Here is a 7393-nt window from a genome sequence, read left to right on the forward strand (position 1 = left end):
ATCATCAGCTCACCCAAAGTCGAGGTTTATCTGTAGCAATAAGACTTCCTCAGCAGTGATTCTATCTCTGCTCTTAAAGCTTCTCATTCACGCCCATGGAAAAGTCTGTGCAACTGAACAAACCCATTAAATGAGAACACATCACAGAGCTAAACCCAGCAAGTTTCCCATTTCTGTTCAAATCCATTGTTTGATGATGTTTCAAAAATAAAAACCTAGGCAATCAGTGGTTGCATCATGGCAGTATCAGTTCTGACTGAGAGGTCTACATTTCTTAATTTAAAAGTATTTTAAAGGACACAGGATATTTTTTGAAAACTCCGGGAAATGGAAAAGAAGTTCTAGGTAACAGACGTCTCTTTAGGAACTGCATATAAAAGGCTGATAAAATGGTTTAGGTTTGGCACCCAGTAAAGACAAAGGAATAAAAAGAAAGCCTTTGCTTGCATTGGGTCTCATATTGGGCTGAGACAGCTTGATTGACACACTAGTGAGCTATACATAAAGGTGAATATTGTATAATAGAAGCTTAAGTGAACAGGCATCACCAAGGAGAAGGAAGAAAGCAACTTTTTGTACTGTCAGACTGACTTTCAGAGCTTTGGGGTTTCCTCCAAGGTGACAAGGTATCTTTGATTTTTGATGTTGGTTCTTGGTTTTAAGTGAGTGCTCAGCACTTTTCTTAAATATGAGTGTTTCTTTCCCCATCCAGTATTCACCGTTTCTAATACTGGCATGTCCTCAACTACAGGGCATTTCATTTCATTCTCTACTTTTTTTCCCCAACTAATTATTTTCCATTTAATCAAAGTGTTTTTCCACTTGATAAAACATTATATATATATATATAAAACAAAACATGGTTCTGGTGAATTTTTTCATCTTTGACCTGGAGGATGAGAATAAATAACAGGTCTACCGAACACAGGGAAATACTAAATACAGTGGAATGACTTTAAGTACTGAGCACAAAGTTGTTCTGAAAAAATAAACAGTGGTTGATAAAAAAAAAATCACTTTAAATAAAACATGAAAGGAAAAAACTCAAATCACACAACAAAGATTATTGTCAAAATGAAACCAAGAATACATATTGAGGAATAATATTACCAAATACTGTCTACTACAGCACAATTCTGAGAAAAAAAAATATTAGCATATAAATACTAGTTAACAAAAATCTTTTAGGGTATGCACTCCTATTATATCTATTTTCAAGATAAGGAAACTGGGATACAGAACGGTAGCTTTCCCATGTTCCCAGAGAGAGCAAGTATCAGAGCTGGGATTTAAACTCATGCATTCTGGCTCCAGAGATCATGTTTCTAATTACATTTAATCAGCTAGCAAATATTTCACAAAAAAAAAACACGTATTTTTAGTACCTCAGAGACTATATTAGTCAATTTTTGTTGTAGTAACAGACAATCCTATTTACCAGTGGTTACTAAAATGTTTTTTCTTGCTTACTTGTACAAGGGCTATGAGTTCACCTGACTTTGATCACATCTTCCAGATTCATCTTGACTCACCTCAGCTCAGTAATTTGTGTCTGCTGGTAGGATCACAAGGAGAGACTAGCTCTTCTCTGAGACTTGCAGTGGACAGGAATTTGAGGGTCGTAGGGATAAGCTGAGCAGAATACACCATTTACCACCTCTGTTTGAACATGCCAATGTCTGCTCATATCCAGTTGATGCATAGGTTAGACACTAAGTGAAAGGTTAGGAACAATAATCTGATAGCTCAAGATCTCTTTACCCTGCCCAGCTGATTCCTCACAATGAAACTAAGAAAACAATGCTAGCTTTAAAATAATCAGAAAATCATCTTTTCTTTGCAGGGTACCAGTAAACCTTGTACACATAGAAACTGTGTTCTTACTTTGCAAGATTCTATGATAACTGATACTTCAACAGACAGTGATATGTGAAGGAAGGATTCCTTTACCTAATAGTAATACTGCTTAATAATAAATGCTCCATTGTGAAAATGCCAAAGATCATTTAAAATGAATTTTAAACCATGCCTGCAGGCTCAATCACCTGGTCTTTGCTCACTCTCAGCCTTCCTCCCCATTCCTACCCTTTCTCACTTCACTCTAGCCCAGTGGCTTTGTGCCAAGCTCATTGCTACCTAGGACCTTTGCACCTGCTATTTTCTCTACCAAGTGATTTCCCTCAGATGTTCATGTGGCTGGTTCCTTTTAAGTATTGAAGCATCAACTACGAGTTGACCTCTTTAGGGAGACATTCCCTAACCAGTTGACCTAGATTAGTCCACCACTACTCCTTTACACTTGGGCATATTATCTGATTTGTTTTCTACACAGGTCTTAACCATTCTTTGATACCCTTTTATCAAGATATGTGTTTACATGTTAATGTGGTGTCTCTTCCACCAGAATGGGTTCCAAGGAGCAAGGGACCTGTGTGGCTTATCATTCTATACTTATTGTCTGGTGCATTGCCTACATATTTTGAATGTGCAATAAGTGTTTTTGAATAAATTAATGGATGTGTATAGGGTCCACAATATCTATATGGTTTAGATTTTATACCTAGTGCACTAGGTAACATATAGTTTGATAATTAGAAATAACCATGTATGGGTTTCCTAATTTGTTCTTGTGCTTTCTTAACCCATTTGTCTCATTTTGGAGGCAGGGATCACCATTCCAATCAATAGTTCTCAACCTTCGCTACATTTTTTAATTAATTGCAGAGAGAAAGTGAGGGGTAAATTTTTATAAAACACTCTATCCCAACCCCCAGGAATTTTGATTTAATAGGTCTAGGCTGAGACTTGGACATGAGAGCTTTAATGACTCCCCAGTGATTCTAATATCCAGCCAATATTAAAAACCACTGGTCTCATTGGTACCCAAAGTATAGTTGAGATTCAGAATTGCTTGTTTGCTCATTAAGTGTGGCCAATTTGAGCCTTTGGCTCCATTTGACGGCGCTTGACACATAATAAATAATCTCTAAGTGTTAACTGGCTTCCTAGTAAATATTTGATGAATTAATAAATGAAGGAATAATTGAGGGATTTAACTGAAACATATAGGAGATTAGAAAATGTGGAGGTCAGTTTGGACTGGTGTAGTTAGATTAAGTTCCTTAACAGGGAGGAGGTATGAACTGGGCCTGAGGTCCATGTCTCTTTGGTGTAAAATTTTCCTAAGTTCTGGGACATCCAGATTGGAATGGACCATGGTAACCATCCAGTACAGTTTTTCATAATATTTTTCTGTTCAAAGACCTTTAGAATTTGATGAAAGTTTTGGACTCTCTTCCTAAAAGAAAAAAAAAATCCATAACTGTCCAATTTGAACAGGTTCAGAAAACCCTGAATGATGGTTTCCCAAGCTAAAATCCAAAGGTCCAGTTCAACCCACCCACAGATAAAAAAAAATGACACTATGGCCCAGAGAGAGTAAGTGACTATTCAAATCAGAAGTGAAGTCAGAAACAGCAATAGGATTAGAACTGATTTCCCTTGATGCTGAATATAGTTGACAATCCTACTTTGTATATTTACTGAGGATAAAGTTAAAAGGATAAATTTGTAGCTAATTATTTTGTGTTTCCCATTCCATTCCCTTGATTTCTGAAACTTCATTTATCCTAAAATTCTACTTCTAACTCCATAGTTGTGCCACTTCATTAAGAAGCAGAAAGTTGAAATTCTAGAAGCACCCCATCTTCTAAATCTACCAAATTCTCATTCCAAGCTCTGATAGCAGAGTAGTGGAAAATGGCTTCAAAGTAATCAGAGTCATCCTGAAATGAGGGCCAGCCTGTGGCTATTCCCGAGTAGCCATCTCAATCATTCCATACCAGTGAACACACACAGATGAGGGGCAAAAGTTGAATCCCGTCATTCCAGATGTCAGGATAAGCAACACCAAAAATAGCCAGGGCAATTAGCTGGGTAGCAGGTGTTCAGAACAATATCTGAGCACAGAAAACAGGAATAAATGAGGTCAAAGAATTTGTGGATGTTAGGAGTAGGAGAATAAACTGGTGCCTTCTTCCAAAGCCTCATAGCAGAACATGACTGTTTAAGGATGGTTGTTTAAGCTTGAGGAAGAATTATTGACCCATCTCAATGAGAGTCAGGTTCATTTCTGTCTTGAAAAAGATACCGCAGAATAGGTTAACTGTGTACTATTTCCCAAATGGTCTGAATTCAGTGAAACAGAACACATCATATACAAGTTACCCAAAGGGGATTCGCTACTTACAGATAGGCAACAAAGGACAAGAGAAGCCTCAGATCTATTGTGTGTCATTCCCCAATGCTCAAAAAAGCTGCCAGAGCAGAGGGAGTCTCAACTGTGTGTGTCCCATTTGCATCATAGCTAAGGGACCCTGAAAGGCAGCCCACCTGGGTAATGTAGCACAGGGGCAGCTTAAATAACTGGACTAAGCATTGAAGATATCCTTCTTCCAAGGAAGTTAAAAAAATAAAATAAAAAGTAAGGCCTGGGCTGTCCTGGGTAATTCCTCCCTTACTCAAGAAGTAACATGTCCCTAGCAGGGACAAGGACACAGTCTGAGACATTTCAGGCAGTTTCTATCTCGGGATATTGCATTCCCAGCACATTCTAGTTATTCTGCAGAACGACATGAAATAAAAGGAGAAAACTGAGTCAATCCAAGGCACTAGGTGACTATCCTTCTTATACAGTTGCAAAGTATTATCATTATTTCAAAAGATACAGAAGTGTATTATCTAATTTCTGCTTTTTTCCCCTCCTCCTCTCTTTAATACTCTTTTAGGAAGTCACATTTATAATCAGCACCTAAAACAAACAAACAAAAAACAATGAAACCTGAGTGAATCCCTAGATTTCTTGTAAAAACCATGACAAAAGAACTAGTGTTCTCAACCAAAATGGTACTTTAAAAATTTTTTTAATTGGTTTTTGAAAGTAAATGATAGCAGAATGCATTACAATTCTTCTTACACATATACAGCACAATTTTTCATATTTCTGGCTGTATATAAAGTATGTTCACACCAATTCATGTCTTCATACATGTACTTTGGATAATGGTGTCCATCACATTCCGCCATCCTTGCTAAACCCCTGCCCCCTCCTTTTCCCTCCCACTCATCTGCTCTATCTAGAGTTCGTCTATTCCTCCCATGCTCCCTCTCCCTACCCCACTATGAGTCAGCCTCCTTATATCAGAGGAAACATTCAGCATTTGTTTTTTGGGATTGGCTAACTTCACTTAGCATTATCTTCTCTAATGCCATTCATTTACCTGAAAATGACATGATTTTATTCTCTTTTATTGCTGAGATGTCAGCAATAAAAGAGAATAAAATATTGTGTATATATGCCATATTTTTTTTATCCATTCATCTATTGAAGGGCATCTAGGTTGGTTCCACAGTTTAACTATTGTGAATTGTGCTGCTATACACATTTATGTGGCTGTGTCCCTGTAGTATGCTGCTTTTAAGTCCTTTGAGTATAGACTTAGGAGAGGAATAGCTGAGTCAAATGGTGTTTCCATTCCCAGTTTTCCAAGGAATCTCCATACTGCTTTCCATATTGGCTGCACCAATTTGCAGTCCCACCAGCAGTGTATGAGTGTGCTTTTTCCCCATGTCCTCACCAACACTTATTGTTGTTTGTCTTCATAATAGCTGCCCTTCTGAATGGAGTGAGATGATACCTTGACAATGTCAGAGACACATATATTCTCCTAGTTACATACACATTTGAAATTCAGGTTGTATGGATTTAAGACCCAAAATACAAAATGAAATGGTCAGAACCATAATCCATTCTGCCCAGAAAACAGTTCATGGAACATTGTGAAGAAACATAAAAGATGCCCTATTAAAAACCATGTCCTCTTCAGTGTTCCAACACCAGTGAAACCCAACACATCCTTAGGTACTTGTAGCCACTCTGAAGGTTGGTCATGTGTCTCAGTTTGGGACTAAGTATACCCTTCACTTAAAATCACAGAGTTCCTGAATATGGCACTTAGACAAAGTGTATAATTTGTCTTATGTTTTAAATACAAAAATAGTTTCTGCCAAATTGTTGAGATATGGACACTGAAGATTTTCATCCACTCTAAGTATCAAAAGATTACCCCAAACATTCAGGAAGGAGGGCATGTTCAAATGATATGTGGTATGGGGGAGGGACCAGCATATGTGAATTGCAATGCACATTCCAACACTCAACATCAAAGCCTTATCCTTTAACTTGGTAAACAATGGCACTTTATTAGGAGATGTTAACTAGTAGGCCTCCACTGCTGGTGGAGGCCCCTAGGACCCTGACATTTCTAAGTTTTCATTTATCACCTACTATAGCTAGAACAGCCTTCTTTATAAGGTATTGTAGTCAAGTTCCTGCTTGGTAAATGCTATCCAAGGCTTTGGGATTCAAAGCTCAGCATGAATTCTACCAGGTAAGCTGCCTAGGCATGTGAGACATGAGGAGGAGAAGCTTATCTAGCTCAGAGGTGGCTCAGCAGCCAACTCCACACTTGCTTCCTCCTGGGTCCTCCCCTGATCTTTTTCAGGTTTCCAAGGAGAAGATCACTGCACCAACTGCATTGCAGAATATACCTTGAGGAAAAGAATTCCAAGAAAGCATTTAGCCTTCATTGTTATATATAGATTCCCTTCCTTTTTCCTTCTCCTTCTGAAGTCTCCTCTCCTAGAAAGATGGCCTCATAGGCATCTCTGAACATTGATTTTTATCCTTAACCCATGTCAGAGTTCCTCTCTATAGTGGACCTCCTGGAGTGGGGTAGCTCCTGGAAATGAGAAGTCACCAACAGACAATATAAAGACTTGGCAGCAACCTGGAAACTAATAAAATTCCGTTCCCCTGTACATGACTAGTGGCTGCACTTTTTAAACAACCTTCACACATAAAACAATTGAAGGGGTTGGGGAGCCTCCAGAGAACGGATTGTATTATAGGTTTAGTTGTGATTTTCCAGAAGGCACAGCAGAAGAAAATAAACTGACAGACTAGCCACAATCATAGATTTTTTTTTTTTTTAAATCCCTGCAAATTGATACCTAGCCTCCAGGCCGAGAAATATTCTGTGAAAAAAGCAGCCATTCTTGTAATCTTCTTTGCATAAAGAGTCTGGTTCAGCCACAAACGATAACAGGGGGCATATTCAGACTAATTTTCTCATTCATCAGGGACAGTTCCAGAACATTCCTTTTACTAAAATGTTTCTCCCCAATATTTATCTGATGTGAATGTTAGCAACAGACTAATTAATATAAGCAACTCAAGGAGATCTCAAGGGGCAAAAATATCTGAACTATTGAAGGCTCCTGCTGGCTGCCCTGCCTGATACGGATGCTGAGAGCATGCCAGCAACAAGTATCA

Source organism: Marmota flaviventris, chromosome 11 (assembly GCF_047511675.1).
Source record: "Marmota flaviventris isolate mMarFla1 chromosome 11, mMarFla1.hap1, whole genome shotgun sequence".
Lineage (NCBI taxonomy): Eukaryota > Metazoa > Chordata > Mammalia > Rodentia > Sciuridae > Marmota > Marmota flaviventris.